General features: G+C 38.6%; 1 protein-coding gene and 1 pseudogene across 2 annotated transcripts in view; one reads left to right on the top strand and one right to left on the bottom strand.

Annotated features, from left to right (window-relative positions):
• Window positions 1-17,569, bottom strand: part of NCK1 (NCK adaptor protein 1) — a 108,099-nt gene that overhangs the window by 46,525 nt on the left and 44,005 nt on the right. The gene's annotated exons all lie outside the window — the stretch shown is intronic.
• Window positions 5,100-6,123, top strand: LOC105539879 (annotated as a pseudogene).

Below are 17,569 nucleotides of genomic sequence, written 5' to 3'. Positions count from 1 at the left end.
TCCATTTTCTTTAAGATAAAAACCAAATACAAGAATTCAAAACCCTATAGAAGATGCATAGATTCTCCTAATATATATATTGAAGTTTACCTTTACGGGAAAACAATCAATCTAAAGAAATTGGAAGCAATCGGCTGGGTGAGGTGGCTCACGCCTGTAATCCCAGCACTTTGGGAGGCTGAGGTGGGCAGATCATGAGGTCGGGAGTTCAAGACCAGCTTAACCAATATGGTAAAACCCCATCTCTACTAAAAATACAAAAATTAGCTGGGCGTGGTGGTGTGCACCTGTAGTCCCAGCTTCTCAGGAGGCTGAGGGAGGAGACTCGCTTGAACCTGGGAGGTGGAGGTTGCAGTGAGCCGAGATCACGCCACTGCACTCCAGCCTGGGAAACAGAGCGACACTCCATCTCAAAAAAAAAAAAAAAAAAAGTAAAAACCAAACAGGAATTCTGGGACTGAAGATTTCACTGAATGAAATACAAAATACATTTGAACGTGTCAACAACAGACTAGATTAAGCACACAAAAGATTCTCAGAACATTAAGGAAGGCCCTTGGAAATAAGCCAGTGAGACAAAAAGTAATAATTTTAAAAAAAAAGAATGAGAAAAGCCTATGTGACATATGGAACACCATTAAGTAACCAAATATTCAAATTTTCAGTGTCTTAGGAGAATAAAAAACAAAAATCTTAGAAAACCTGTTTAATAAAATAATAGGTAAAATATTTCCAAGTCTAGCAAGAGATTTACACATCAGATACACCAAGTTCAGGGATCTATAAGTAAATACAAATCAAAAAGGTCTTCTCCACAGCACATTATATTCAAACTGTCAAAAAATCAAATACATAGAATTCTAAAAATGGCAAGAAAAGCACCTAGTTGCTCATAAAGGAACGCCCATCAAACTAACAGTGGAATTCTCAGCAGAAACCTTATAGGTCAGTAGAGAATGAAATGATATATTCAAAATGCTGAAAGAAGGCCAGGTACGGTGGCTCAAGACTGTAATCCCAGCACTTTGGGAGACTGAGGCAAGTGGATCATTTGAGGCCAGGAGTTCGAGACCAGCCTGGCCAACATGGTGAAACCCTATCTCTACTAAAAATACAAAAAGTAGCTGGGTACAGTGATACATGCCTGTAATCCCAGCTATTCAGGAAGCCAAAGCAGGAGAATCACTTGAACCCTGGAGGCAGAGGCTGCAGTGAGCTGAGATTGCACCACTGCACTCCAGTCTGGGTGGCAGAGCAAGACTCCATCTAAAAAAATAAATAGTTTTTTTTAAAGGGCTGAATAAAAGAAACTGTCAGTCAAGGATACTATACCCAGCAAAGTTATCCTTCCTAAATGAGTAAGAAATAAAGTATTTCACAAACAAGCAAAAGCTGAGGGAATATACCACCACTAGACTGGCCCCAAAAGAAATGCTTAAGAAAGTCCTACATCCAGAAGCAAAAGAACACTATCTACCATCATGAAAACACAAAAAATATAAAAACCACTGATAGAGCAAACAGAAACAAGGAAGAGACTTACAACTACAGAAAACCACGAAACCAAAATAATAATTAATGAGAGACAAAGAGGGAACAGATGATATACAAAACAGCCATAAATCAATTAATAAAATGACAGAAATAAGCCTTCACATATCAATAACTCTGAATGTAAACTGATCAAACTTTCCACTTAAAAGATATAGACTAATTTGGCTGGGCGCGGTATGGCTCACACCTATAATCCCAGCACTTTGGGAGGCCAAGGCAGGTGGATCACCTAAGGTCAGGGGTTCAAGACCAGGCTGGTCAACATGGTGAAACCCCATCTCCACTAAAAATACAAAAATTAGCCAGGCGTAGGGGTGGGTGCCTGTAATCCCAGCTACTCAGGAGGCTGAGGCAGGAGAATCGCTTGAACCCAGGAGACAGAGGTTGCAATGAGCCAAGACTGCACCATTGTACTCCAGTCTGGCAACAAGAGCAAAACTCCATCTCAAATAAATAATATAGATAGATAGATACTGATTGAATAGATTTTTTAAAATGTTTTTAAAGCATGACCCAACTATATACTACCTACAAGAAACTCATCTCACCTGTAAAGACATATAGGCTGAAATTAAGGGATGGAAAAAGATATTCCATGCAAACAGAAACCAAAAGTGACTAGAAGTAGCTATACGCAAGTATCGAACAAAACAAACTAAGTCAAAAACTGTAAAAAGAGACAAAGAAGGTCATTATATAACAGTATAGGGAAAAATTCAGGAGGAGGATATAACAATTCCAAACATATAAGGCACCCAACACTGGAGCACCCAGATATATAAAGCAAGTATTATTAGATCTGCAAGAAGAGATAGATTCCACTATGATAATAGTTAGGGACATCAGGACCCCACTGTGAGCATTAAATGGATCATGTAGATAAAAAATTAAGAAAGCCACACTGGATTTAAACTGCATATTAGAACAAACAGACCTAACAGACATTTACAGAACATTTCATCTAACATCTACAGAATACACATTCTTTTCATCAGCATATGGAACTTCTCCAGGACAGATCATGTTAGGACACAAAACATGTAAACAAATTTTTAAAACTTGAAATTGTATCCATTATCTCCTCAGATAAGAATGGAATAAAACTAGAAATCAAGAATAATAGGCCGAGTGGGGGAGCTCATGCCTGTAATCCTAGCACTCTAGGAGGCCGAGGTGGGTGGATTGCCTGAGCTCAGGAGCTCAAGATCAGCCTGGGCAGCATGGTGAAACCCCATTTTTACTAAAATACAAAAATCAGCCAGGCATGGTGGCGTGCACCTGTAGTCCCAGCTACTTAGGAGGCTGACGCACAAGAATTGCTTGAACACAGGAGGCGGAGGTTGCAGTGCGCTGAGATAGTGTCACTGCACTCCAGCCTGGGTGACTAAACAAAACTCTGTTTCAGGAAAAAAAAATAAAAAAAGAGTAAGAGGAACTTTGTAAACTATATAATATATAGAAGTTAAACAACATGCTTCTGAATGACCACTAGGTCAAGGAAGACATTAAGGAAGAAATCAAAAAATTATTGAAACAAATGAAAATCTAATACGACATACCAAAAATCTATGAGATACAGCAAAAACAGTGCTAAGAGGGAAATTTATAGCAACAAATGCCTACATCAAAAAAGCAGTAAGATTTTAAAGAAACAATGTAGCAATGCACCTTAAGGAACTAGAACAAACCAAATCCCAAATTAGTAGAAGGAAAGAAATAATAAAGATCAGAGCAGAACTAAATGAAATGACTTTTTTAAAAAGCACAAAGGAGCAACAAAAAGCTGATTTTTTGAAAAGGTAAATCAATAAACCACTTGCTAGACTAACCAACATAAAAAGAGAGGACCCAAATAAAATCAGAAATGAAAACGGAGACATTACAACTGATACCACAGAAATACAAAAGATCATTAAAAACTATTACAAACAACGATACACTAACATACTGGAAAACTGAGAGGAAACTGATACATTCCTAGACATAGACATACACAATCTACCAAGACTGAATCAGGAAGAAATACAAAACTTCAACAGATCGATAATAAGTAAAGATATTTAATCAGTAATAAGTCTCCCAACAAAGAGAAGTCTGGGACTGGATGGCTTCACTGCCAAATTCTACCAAACACTCATAGAAGAACTAACACCAATTCTCCCCAACTCATTCTACAAGGCCAACATTACCTTAACACAAAACAAGACAAGGATGCAATAAAAAATATAAAACATAAAAAAAAGAAATACAGAAAACTACAGGCCAATATCCCTAATGAACATAGACATAAAAATTCTCAAAATACTGGCAAAGTGAATCCAACAACATTAAAAAATAAAAAAAAATTAAAAAAATAAACACACCACCACAATGAAGTGAGATTTATCCCAAAGAGGCAAGGATGGTTACACAAATCAACAAATATGATTCATAACATCAACAGAATACAGGACAAAACCATATGTTCAGCTCAACAGACACAGAAAAAGCACATGATAAAATTCAGTGTCTCTTCATGATAAAAACTCTTAACAAACTAGGCATAAAAGAAACATACTTCAACATAACAAAGGTCATATATGACAAACCCACAGCTAACATCATACTGAATGGGGAAAAGTTGAAACCCTTTCCTCTAAGAACTGGAACAAGACTTGGATGCCCACTTTAACCACTCCTATTCAACACAGTACTGCAAGTCCTAGCCAGACCAATCAGGCAAGAGGAAAAAAAAGAAAAGGCATCCAAATTAGAAAAGAGGAAGTCAAACTGTCCCACTTTGCTGCTGATATGATCTTGTATCTAGAAAAACCTAGACTCCACCAAAAAACTCTTAGTTCTGCTAAATAAATTCAGTAAAGTTGCAGGATACAAAATCAACACACATAAATCAATACGCATCCACCTGTGAAGTAGGGAATGTTAAAAAAAAAAAAAAAAATCAACATACAAAACCTGTTTCTATCCACCAATAAACCAAACTAGCTGAGAAAGAAATCAAGAAGGCATTCCCTCTTTACAATAGCTATAAAAACTACAAAACACTGGATAAAATAAAGAGGGCACAAACAAATGGAAAGACATCCCATGCTCAAGGATAAGAATTAACATCATTAAAATGACCATACTGCTATAAGCAATCTACATTTTCAATGCAATCACTATCAAAATACCAATGTCTTTTTTCACAGAAATAGAAAAAGCAATCTTAAAATTCATATGAAACCAAAAAGAAGCCCAAACAACCAAAACAATCTTGAGCAAAAAGAATAAAACTACCTGACTTCAAAACACATTACAAAGTTACAGTAACCAAAACAGCATGGTACTGGTATAAAACAGACATGCAGACTAATAGAATAAAACAGAAAATTCAGAAATAAATCCACATATTTAAAGCCAACTGATTATATTAAATACACAAACAAAAAGCTTCTGCACAACAAAGGAAACAATCGAGAGTGAAGGGAGAGCACCAATGTCTGGTTTTGGGTGGGAACTGAAACAACCACTACAGCCAACAAGAACTTGGGAAGTATAAATATCAAGCCTTGAAAGGGACCATGCTGCAGCCTGTGAGATGTAAGAAACCAATCAATTACTCACAGTTTGACAACTCTGACAGTGATGATTTTGTTTTTGCAACTGTACCTTTAAACAAGAAATCCAGAACATCAAAGGAGTTAAAACAAGATAAACCAAAACCTAATTTGAATGATCTCCAGAAAGAACTCCCACTAGAAGAGAAAACCCCTAACAAAAAGAATGGCTTTAGATGACAAGCTCTACCAGAGAGACTTAGAAGTTTGCACTAGCTTTATCAGTGAAGGAACTTCCAACAGTCACCACTAATGTGCAGAAGTCTCAAGATAAAAGAGTTGAAAAACATGGCAATAGTAGAACAGAAACAGAGAATAAGTCTCCTCATATCTCTAATTGCAGTGTAGCCAGTGATTATTTAGATTTGGATAAGATTACCGAGAAAGACGATGGTGGCATTCAAGGGAAAAGAAAAGCAGCATCTAAAGCTGCGGTACAACAGAGGAAAATTCTTCTGGAAGGCAGTGATGGCGATAATGCTAATGACACTGAACCAGACTTGGCAACTGGTGAAGATTCTGAGGTTGATTCTGATTTTGGTGAGAGTGTGGATAATGACGCAGACTTCTCTATGAGAAAAAGTAAAGTTAAAGAAATTAACCAAAGAAAAAAGTAGTAGTAGTAGTAGTGAAGGTAAATCCCCAGTAGAAAAGAAAGAGAAGAAATCTAAATCCAAATGTAATCCTTTAGTGACTTTGGTAGACTGCTCCGGCTGCTGTCAAATCAGAATTTCAGTCCTCGCCAAGAGATTTATCTTTCTTCAGATGCTACTAGGAAACCATTACAAATATGCAGTCCTTCAGCTGAAAGCAAGAGACCTAAATGGTTCCACCAGCATCTGGAAATAGCAGCAATAGCAGCAGCCCACTGGCAGGAGTGTCCATGAAGTCTCCAAATCAGAGTCTCTGCAGTGGCTTGTCCAGATCAGCACAAGTTAAACCTTTGCATCCAAATGCTACTAGACGCTGACTGTGGTACCTGCGAAATGTTTGGCTGAAAGCAGCACAGCTTCACAAGGGTGTTTGTATTTGATTTGTGTTTATATCTGAGGCAGGTATTGTAATATAAAGGATTCCATTACCATGTCCTATAAATGATCTCTAGCCATTTTATGATTATGTTCTCTGTAAAGCTCTTCAATATCTCAATGAGAGCTTTGTTTGTAAGAATTATCTTCTCATGCCTTTCCTTCTGGAGAGCATATTCTATTTTCCTGTCAGTTTGACATGGAGGAAGTCCACATCACATGCCGTTCTTTTCTGGTTACATGATGTGCCTTTCTAGCTTTGTCTAGTTTATAGCACCTTAACGTTAACCGTTCAGTTTTATCTCACACAGGGAAACATTCTCATTTCTTTCATAAGACATTTCTGAAATCTCATAAGCTACTTAAGCTACATTATCAGTTTTACTGCAAAGATGCTTTGTATTTTAGCCAAATCTTTTTATAGTAAGAGTTCAGAAGTATTTTACATACTAAAATGGTTGGTGTATTATGGCATGTGTCTCCTATTTAGATGGTTATTCTATAGCAAATAGAATTTAAAGACATTTAATGATACTTTCATTGTCAAAACCTTTAATAAAAGTGGAAATGTTTTGAAATGCTTTTTTCTTGATACCACTGCAGCCACCTTTTTTCTTTTTTTTTTCTTTTTTTTTTTTTTTTGAGAGGGAGTCTTGCTCTATCACCCAGGCTGGCGCAATCTCGGCTCACTGGAACCTCCACCTCCCACGTTCAAGTGATTCTCATGCCTCAGCCTCCCGAATAGGTGGGATTACAGGCAACCACCACCACACCCAGCTAATTTTTGTATTTTTAGTAGAGACAGGGTTTCACCATGTTGGCCAGGCTGGTCTTGAACTCCTGGCCTCAAGTGATCTGCCCGCCTTGGCCTCCCAAAATGCTGGGATTACAGGCATGAGCCACTGCGCCCCACCAACATCCACCTGCTTCTGATTGTCCACACTATAAAATGAGAGCTCTGCCAAAATGTTAGCCTTTTTCTTATAAACAAGGCAAAAGCTGTTTCTTCAAATATTAACTTTTTGTTAAGCCAGTTCTTCAGAAAGTAGTTGTCAAGTATTTAGCCATCCCTATTATGATATTAGATAATACAGCTTCTTAGGAAGCTTAGATCTCAGTTTACTGTGAAAAACAATTGTAACCAGTATTTTATATTTACGGTGGGAATTTCAACTAGCTTCTGATCAATTTTTATAAAAAATTTTCAAATCATATTAACCATTTAAAAATGTATAATACTTAATTCTTCTCAGTTTATGGGAACATCTGTGTTAATGTGAAAATAATTAATTTAGAATTGTGATTACAGTGAGCATTTGTCTAAAACAAAGGGTGAAGAGACAATCTGCTGAATGGGAGAAAATATGTGCAAACTATTCAACAAGTGACTAATATCTAGAATATACAAGGAACTCTAACAACAAAAACAAAATCCCCACCAATAATCCCATTTAAAAGTAGGCTAAGGACATGAATAGATATTTTTCAAAAAACGGCATACAAATGGCAAACAAGTATATGAAAAAATGCTCAACATCACTAATCATTAGGGAAATGCAAATGAAAACCACATGAAATATCATTTCACCCAAGTTAAAGTGGCTATTATTTAAATAACAAAAAAGGCCAGGTGTGGTGGCTCACGTCTGTAATCTCAGCACTCTGGGAGGCCAAGGCAGGCAGATCACTTGAGGTCAGCAGTTTGAGACCAGCCTGGCCAACACATGGCAAAATCCCATCTCTACTAAAAATACAAAAAATTAGCCAGGCATGGTGGCACACACCTGTAGTCCCAGCTACTTGGGAGGCTGAGACAGGAGAATCACTTGAACCTGGGAGGCAGAGGCTGCAGTGAGCTGAGATCGTACCACTGCACTCCAGCCTGGGCAACAGTGAGATTCCGTCTCGAAATAATAAATAAAAAGAAAATAAAAGACAAAAAAGACACTCGTAAGGATAGAAAAAAGGGAACTCTTACACAGTGTTAGTAAGAATGTAAATTAGTACATACTTTCTGGAAAACAGTATGAAAATTTCTCAAAAAACTAAAAACAGAACTACCACACGATCCAGCAATCCCACTACTGGGTAGTTATCCAAAGGAAAAGAAATCAGTGTATCAAAGGGATACGTGCACTTGCATGTTTATTATAGCACTATTCACAATAGCAAATATATGCAATTAAGCTAAGTGTTCATCAACAGATACACACGGCCAGGTACAGTGCTAGGTCTATAATCCTAGCACTCTGGGAGGCCAAGGCAGGAGGACTGCTTGAACCCAGGAATTTGAGACCAGTTTGGGCAACATAGTGAAACCCCCATTTCTACAAAAAAATGTTTTTTTTAATTAGCCAGGTGTGGTGGGTATGCTTGTGGTCCCAGCTACCCACTGCAGTGAGCCATGATTGCACCACTGCACTCCAGCCTGGGCGACAGAGTGAGACCCTGTCTTTAAAAACAAACAAACAAACAAACAAACAAAACAGATTAATGGATATAGGCAGCATATATACACAATGGAATACTATTTGGTCATTAAAAAAGAATGAAATCATGTCATCTGCAGCAACATGGATGGACCTGGAGGTCATTATGTTAAGTGAAATAAGTCAGGACTAGAAAGACAAGTATGTTCTCACTCATTCAGTGGGTTTAAAAGATTGATCTCATAGAGGTAGACAGTAGAATGACAGACACCAAAGTCTGAGAAGGGTGCATGGGTGGTAGGTAATGAAGAGAGGTTGGTCAACGTACACAAACATATTGTTAAAGTATAAAAATTCTAATATTCTATAGCAGAGTAGGGTGACTACAGTTAGCAAAACTGTGTATTTCAAAGTAGATAGAAAAGAGGACTTTAAATGTTGCCAAAACATAGAAATTATAAATACTCAAGGTGATAGATATCCCAAATACCCTGACTTGATCACTACACATCCTAGGCAACAAAATGTCACATGTGCCTCATAAATATGTAAAATATTATGTATCAATAAAAAACAAAAAACAGGAAAGGAGAAGAGAAGCAAAGAAAAAGGATGGCAAACAAAGCAACATGACAAAAATCTAGATATATCATAATCAAAATAGATGTGAATGAATTTAACTCATTTGTAACAGAAAATAACAAAAATAACATACAGGCTGGGCACAGTGGCTCATGCCTGTAATCCCAGCACTTTGGGAGGCCAAGGTGGGAGGATCACCTGAGGTCAGGAGTTAAGAGACCAGCCTGGTCAACATGGCAAAACCCCATCTCTACTAAAAATGCAAAAATTAACGGGGTGTGTGAGAGTGTGCGCCTGTAATCCCAGCTACTCGGGAGGCTGCGGCACAAGAATCACCTGAACCCAGGAGGCAGAGGTTGCAGTGAGTCGAGACTGCGCCACTGTACTCCAGCCTGGGCAACAGAGTGGGACTCGGTCTCAAAAAATAAATAAAATAAAATAAAATAAAGTAATAGAAAATAAAAACAACACACAAATTCAACTAAAGCTGTTTATAAAAGTGAACTAAAACATTAACAAAGAAAAGACGAAAAAAACTAAATTCTGGCAAACCTTTTTTTAAAAAAAGTGGTATGGCCATTTTTAAAAAAAGGTGTTATAGCAATTTTAACATCAGACAAAACAATTTTATTGCAATATTAGAAGGTATGGAGACATGAGATATAGATATATATATATAAAATAATAAAATAAACTAAAAACATACCAAAGCCTTATACACAGCTATCAAAATAAGGCAAAAAGAAAGTTCCAAGAAAAAAATTAATCTTCAATCACTGCATGAGCCTCTAATTTACTTACATTAGAAACAGATAGATCAGAATGTCTGAACACCAGTAAGTAGATATAATATTTGATCCACAAAGTTAGAAAATTTGATCTAAGTTATATAAAGAACCCTCCACCAAACAAAAAAATAAAAATATAATTATTTTCAAGTACATGTGAAACATTTTCAAAATAAAGTCACAATGAAAAACAAAAAAATGTTCAAGGAACTTTTATCTAAGACATTATATCTAACCATGATATAATGTTGAAATCAACATTTTCAAATATTTGTTAACTTAGAAATGAACTTCTAAATTTAAAATGATAAACTATAAAAATCAGAACTGAATGACAATAAATATACCATGCCATCAAAATGTGCAGCTCAGCTAAAATTACAGTCTTAATGCTCTTGAAACAAAACAATAAGACTGAATATGCTTAACTAATATACTCAATCAAGAAACTAGGAAAAAAAAAAGAGTAAACCTAAAGAAAACATAAGTATGTTAATCTTCTTAAATTTTCTCTACATTTTATGATGTTTTGACATCTTGGGTCCTACAAACCCGGGAGCGACTGTACCTCCCAGGGTTAATTCCTAGAGATAGCAAGCAACTTGCCTCTGAACACATCTCTGATATGCAACTAAGCAATCTAGAGTCTATACCACAACCGTCTTCTTTAAATAACTTTCACACACCAGGCTAGTATTCCTTCTGCCCTAATATACCCCAGGGCCAGGTACCGGCCAACCAGGGACTATATCTATAACCCAGAACCCACCAAAATTTTCAAATGATCCAAATTTACTTAAGTTTGTCTACCCTGTCTTGCTCTTTTTTTTTTTTTTTTTTTGAGACGGAGTCTCGCTCTGTCGCCAGGCTGGAGGGCAATGGCACAATCCCGCTCAATGCAACCTCCACTTCTCCTGAGTTCAAGCGATTCTCCTGCCTCAGCCTCCCCAGTAGCTGAAACTACAGGCACACCCCATCACACCCAGTTAATTTTTGTATTTTTAGTAGAGATGGGGTTTCAGCATGTTGGCCAGAATGGTCTCGATATCTAGCCCTCGTGATCCACCCACCTCGGCCTCCCAAAGTGCTGGGATTACAGGCATGAGCCACCGCGCCCAATCACCCATTCTTTTCCACAGAAACCACAATATAAACTCTGGCCTACGCTTTTCTACTCCTGCTTCCTGACCAACCTTGGTGCTTTCCCATGGGGCCTTTGATAACATGCCTGTCTCCTGTTTCTAGGTAACAGTGAGTACAAAACTCTTCTTCCATGACAGTCTTTTTGGTCTCTGTATGTCTTACCATATCTTATTTTGAGACAAGAAGGGAAATAAATAGCAGTAATTAATGAATTGGAAAATTAGGAAAAAAAAAAACCAGAGTAGAGAAGAGTTTCTCAAACTTAAGAATCAAAAAGCATAAACTACAAAGGAAAAGATATTATGGAAAAGGATAAGTACATTAATTTCCTCTTATTTCTTCAAAATCAGCTTTGAGATATAATTCACCTACAAAACTAATTTTAAGTGTACAGTTTAATGAGTTTTGACAAATGTATACAGTCGTGTAACCCACACTACAATCAAGATCTAAAACACTTGCATCACCCAAAAAAGTTATATTATGCCCCTTTACAGTCATTTCTCTCCAGACTGGCAAGCACTGATAGGCTGTCATCAGTTTGCCTTTTCTTGAATTCCATACAAATGGAATCATATAGTTGACTATGTTAAAGTGAAAACTGTTCAGCACATCCCCATTATCAAAAAAATCAGCTTGCCGGGCGCAGCAGCTCATGCCTATAATCCTGGCACTTTGGGAGGCCGAAGCGGGCAGATCACCTGAGGTCAGTAGTTCAAGACCAGCCTGACCAAGATGGAGAAACCCCGTCTCTACTAAAAATACAAAATTAGCTGGGCGTGGTGGCATATGCCTGTAACCTCAGCTACTTGGGAGGCTGAGGCAGGAGAATTGCCTGAACCCGGGAGGTGGAGGCTGTGGTGAGCCGAGATAGTAGCACCACTGCACTCCAGCCTGGGCAACAAGAGTAAAACTCCATCTCAAAAAAACAAAACAAAAACATCAGCTTATTTCTGAAAAATATAATTAAAAGTACTAATAAGAGAAGAAAATCTAGCAAAATTAGGAATACAGCAAAACGCAGGAAACAACTTACCAGAACAGAACTGAGCAGGTAGCAGGATGGAACTGGAATCTTTGCATTCCAGGGGAAGTAGGATATACACTTACTATAGAAATGAGTTTGCCTTTCCAACCCTGAGTATCTCTGGACATTTACAGTACCTCAGCGGCTTCAAAATGTTTGCTTTGCCAATCTGGGATTCACTTTAACATCACCTCAAACCAAAGGACTCGTTTAATGGGCAAGAAGATACAACATTAAGCACATGACCATGGCATCCACTGGTCCTACACCACATACCACATCACCTAGAAACTGTGAGGCTAACAAAATCATAAAGTGGTGCATTAAATTAAAAGCTCGATTAAGAAGTCATTCTGCTGGTCATTTGGGATGCAGCATATGCACTGAACCAATGGCTAGGCTATTATATCCCTACTACCTAAGATGCACGGGCTTAAAACCAAGGTGTAGAAAAGTTAGATTGACTCTTCACCATCACTCCCAGTAACGCACTTACAGCATGTAGATTTCCTATCCCCACAATTTAAAATCTCTGCTGTACTAGAGATCCTGAGGGTAATGCTTCCACAGTAGCGGTTCACAGAGCCTAAAGCCACAACCACCACTTGGTCACTATGGGCTTCTCATACTGATGAACAAGTAGGCAAAGAAAGGAATAAATATACTAGCAGTGATAAGAGACCCTGATTATTAGGACCTGTTGTACACAATGGGATTAGGGAGCAATCTGTCTGGAATGCAGGGTATTTCCACGCTTGGTAATAGGGTAAACAGGAAATTACAGCAACCATGGCTCAAAACAGGCAAGGCAACTAAAGGCTCAAGTCCCACAAGGATGGAAGCCTAAAGGACACAAGCAACTTAAACCAGCTTAAATGCTGGCCCAGCATAAAGGAAATCTAGAATAGGTAGTAAAAGAAGGTAATGATGAATAGTAATTCCTGCCTCAATACCAGTAGAAGCAACAGGTACCACTGGCTTATATCACTAACCCTTCTCAAATTTCCATGGAAGATGTCAACACTTGGTGATGGATTAGAATCTATGTAGGGTTTAAGCCAATCTGAGCAAAGCAAGATGTAGATTCTATCAACAGTCTCATGCCTCAAAAACAAACATAAAGAGATGGGACTTAATTAAAATAAAAAGCTTCTGCACAGCAAAAGACACAATCAGCAGAGTAAACAACCCACAGAGTGGAAGAAAATCTTCACCATCTATACATCTGACAAAGGACTAACATCCAGAATCTACAAGGAATTCAAATCTGCAAAAGAAGAACAATCCCATCAAAAAACAGACTCAGGACATGAATAGACAGTTCTCAAACGAAGATACACAAATGGCCAACAAACATATGAAAAAACGTTCAACATCACTAATTATCAGGGAAATGCAAATCAAAACCACAATGCAGTACTACCTTACTCCTGCAAGAATGGCCACAATAAAAAAAAATCAAAAAATAGATGTTGGCACGGATATGGTGAAAAGGGAACACTTTTACAATGTTTGTGAGAATGTAAACTAGTATGGAGATTCCTTAAAGAACTGAAAGTAGATCCAGCAATCCCACTCCTGTGTATCTACCCAGAGGAAAAGAAGTCATTATACGAAAAAGATACTTGCACATGCATGTTTACAGCAGCACAATTCACAACTGCAAAAATATGGAACCAGCCCAAATGTCCATCAATTAACGAGTGGGTAAAGAAAATATGGTGTGTATATATACCATGGACTATTACTCAACCATAAAAAGAAATAAAATAATGGCAATTGCAGCAACCTGGATGGAACTGGAGACCATTATTCTAACTGAATTAACTCAGGAATGGAAAACCAAACGTCATATAGTCTCCATTCATAAGTGGGAGCTAAGCTATGAGGACGCAAAAGCATATGAATAAGGGTGGTGGCGTGAGGGATAAAAGACTACACATTGGGTACAGTGTACATTGCTGTTGAGTGATAGTTGTACCCATCTCAGAAATCACCACTAAAGAACTTACTCAGTTCTAGAGGTCATTACAGTTCTACAGGTCATTAAGTCTAAAACTGGTCTTACAGGCATGCTTGGCATTTGCAGCAGCCTGGATAGAGTAGATTACAAAGCTACAATCAAAGCCTGCATTCCTTCAGGAGGCTCTAGAGAAGAACCTGTTCTTTGTCTATTCTAGCCCCTAGAAGCTGCTTACATTCCTTTGCTCTTGGTCGCATCATCAAGATTTCTGCTTTCATCATCACATCCCTTTCTTGGACTAATTGATTCCCTCTGATAAGGACTCGTGTGATTACCAGAACCCACTCAGATAATCCAGGACATCAGTAGCACAGGTGACCGAAAAGAGTGAAACTGGACTTCATCAAAATTAAGATCTTTTAACATACTTTGTATATGAAAGGACACTAAATTAATACAGTGAAAAGGCAACCTACAGAAAGGAATATTTGGAATCACATCTGACAGGACACTGAAATTCAGAATATATAAAGAACTCTTACAAGTCAACAACAACAACAAACAATCCAGCTGGGTGTGGTGACTCACACCTATAATCCCAGCACTTTGGGAGGCTGAGACAGGAGGATCCCTTGAGGCTAAAAAGTTCAAGACCTACCTGGGCAACATAGTGAGACCCCCATCTCTACAAAAAATAAATAAATGTGCCAGGCAGTGGCATACACCTATAGTCCTAGCTATTCAGGAGGCTGAGACAGGAGGATCATTTGAGCCCAGAAGGATGAGATTGCAATGAGCCATGATTATGTCACTGCATTCCAGCCTGAGTGATACAGTGAGACTTTGTCTCTAAAAAGAATAAAATAAAAGTCCAACACAAAAATGGGGAAGGAACTGAATAGACAGTTCTCCAAAGAAGATATGCAAACAGTGAATAAGCACATGAAAAGATGATCATATCACTAGCCATTAGAAAAATCCAAATCAAAACCACAATGAGATAATACCACCTCACAACCATCACCATGGCTATTTAAAAAAAGATGACGATGACAGAAAATAACAATTGTTGGTAAAGATGTAGAAAATTAGAACCCTTGGGCATTGCTGGTGGGAAGATAAGATGGTACAGCCACTGTGGAAACCCATATGGCAGTTCTTCAAAAAATAAGAAACAGAATTACCATATGATCCAGGCAATTTCACTTCTGGATATAAACCCAAAAAAAGTAAAAGTGAGAACTCAAATAGATATTTGTACACCCATGTTTGTAACAGCATTATTCACAATAGCCAAAAAGTGGAAGCAACCGAAGTGTCCATCATCAGGCCAGGCATGATGGCTCAGCACTTTCGAAGGCTGAGGCGGGTGGATCACCTGAGGTCAAGAGTTCAAGACCAGCCTGACCAACATGGCAAAACCCCCATCTCTATTAAAAATACAAAATTAACCAGGCGTGGTGGCCCATGCCTGTAATCCCAGATACTTGGGAGGCTGAGGCAGGAGAATTACTTGAACCCAGGAGGCGCAGGTTGCAAATGAGCAGAGATCGTGCCACTGCACTTCAGCCTGGACAACAAGAGCAAAACTCCACCTCAGTGTCCATCATCAGTTGAATGAGTAAACAACATGTGGTAAATATAGATTCAGTGGAAAAGTACCAGCCTTTGGTGGAGGAGGAACTTTGACACATGCTACAATGTGAATAAACCTTGAAGACACTGTACTCGGTGAAATAAGCCAGTCATAAAGGACAAATACTGTATGATTTATTTCACTTATACACGGTTCCAAGACTTGTCAAATTCATAGAGACAGAAAGTAGAATGGTGGTTGCCAGAGGCTGGGGGGATGGCAGACTTGGGAGTTGTTGTTTAACGGGTACAGAGTTTCAGGTGGCAAAAATGAAAAAGTTATGCAAACAGGTAGTGGTGATGGTTGCATAACAATGTGAATATACTTAATACTGTACACTTAAAAATGGTTAAAATGGTAAATTTTATGTTACACATATCTTACCACAATAACTTTTTAAAAACATGTACACGAATGCCAGTAGCCATATTATTTGTAATAGCCATAAGGGAGAAAAAACTCAAATGCCTGTAAACTGATGAATGGATAAAATGTGGTATTAACTGTAAAATTACGTATTATTCAGCAATAAAAAGGAATAAAGTAATAGTATGTGCTATAACATGGATGAACCTTAAAAACATCAAGTTGCTGGGTGCAGTGGCTCATGCTATAATCCTAGCTCTTTGGGAGGCAGAGGTGAGAGGATCACTTGAGCCCAGGAGTTCAAGACCAGCCTGAGCAACATAGTGAGACTATCTCTACCAAAAAAAAAAAAAAAATTAGCCTGGCATGGTGGCACATGCCTGCAGTCCCAGCTACTCAGGAGACTGTGGCAGGAGGATCACTTGTGCCTGGATGGCAGAGGTTGCAGTGAGCCGTGATCAAGCACTGCACTACAGTCTGAGCGACAGAGCAAGACCTTGCCTCAAAAAAGAAGAAAACAAAACAAACAAACAAAAAAAAACCCACTGAGCTAAGTGAAAGAAAGCAGTCACAAAGGACCATATATTATATGATGCCACTTATATGTAAGGTTCAGAATGAGCAAATGTATAGAGACAGAAGGCAGATTAACGGTTTCCTAGGACGCAGAGAGGGAAGGTTAGGGGTGATAACTAATGAGTATGGCATTGTTTTGGGAGGTGATTAAAATGTTCTAATAAGGCCAGGTGCAGTGGCTCACGAGGTCAAGAGATTGACACCATCCTGGCCAACATGGTGAAACCCCATCCCTACTAAAAACACAAAAAATTAGCCGGGCGTGGTGGCAGGCGTCTGGAGTCCTGGTTACTCAGGAGGCTGAGGCAGGAGAATCACTTGAACCTAGGAGGCAGAGGATGCAGTGAGCCAAGATTTCGCCCCTGCACTCCAGCCTGGTGACACAGCGAAATGTTGTGTCAAAAAAAAAAGTTCTAATATTGTGGTGATGGTTGCACAACTCTGAATATACTAAAAGCTGAATTGTATACTTTTAATGAGTGAACTGTATAGTATGTGAATCATATCTCAATAAAACTTTTTTTAAAAACCAACAAGACTAATAACTGAATGGAATCATAAAATAAAGCAAGGGGGGGCCGGGCGCGGTGGCTCACGCCTGTAATCTCAGCACTTTGGGAGGCTGAGGCAGGCAGATCACGAGGTCAGGAGTTCGTGACCAGCCTGGCCAACATGGCAAAACCCCGTCTCTACTAAAAATACAAAAATTAGCTGGGAGTGGTGGCAGGTGCCTGTAATTCCAGCAACCTGGGAGGCTCAGGCAGGAGAATAGCTTGAACCTAGGAGGAGGAGGTTGCAGTGAGCAGAGATCATGCCATTGCACTGCAGCCTGGGCGACAAGAGCAGGACTCTATCGGAGCAGGAGGGGGAGGAGGAGG

The sequence above is a fragment of the Mandrillus leucophaeus genome, unplaced genomic scaffold (assembly GCF_000951045.1).
Source record: "Mandrillus leucophaeus isolate KB7577 unplaced genomic scaffold, Mleu.le_1.0 Scaffold1040, whole genome shotgun sequence".
NCBI classification, from domain to species: domain Eukaryota; kingdom Metazoa; phylum Chordata; class Mammalia; order Primates; family Cercopithecidae; genus Mandrillus; species Mandrillus leucophaeus.
This window is presented reverse-complemented; position numbering and strand designations above follow the sequence as displayed.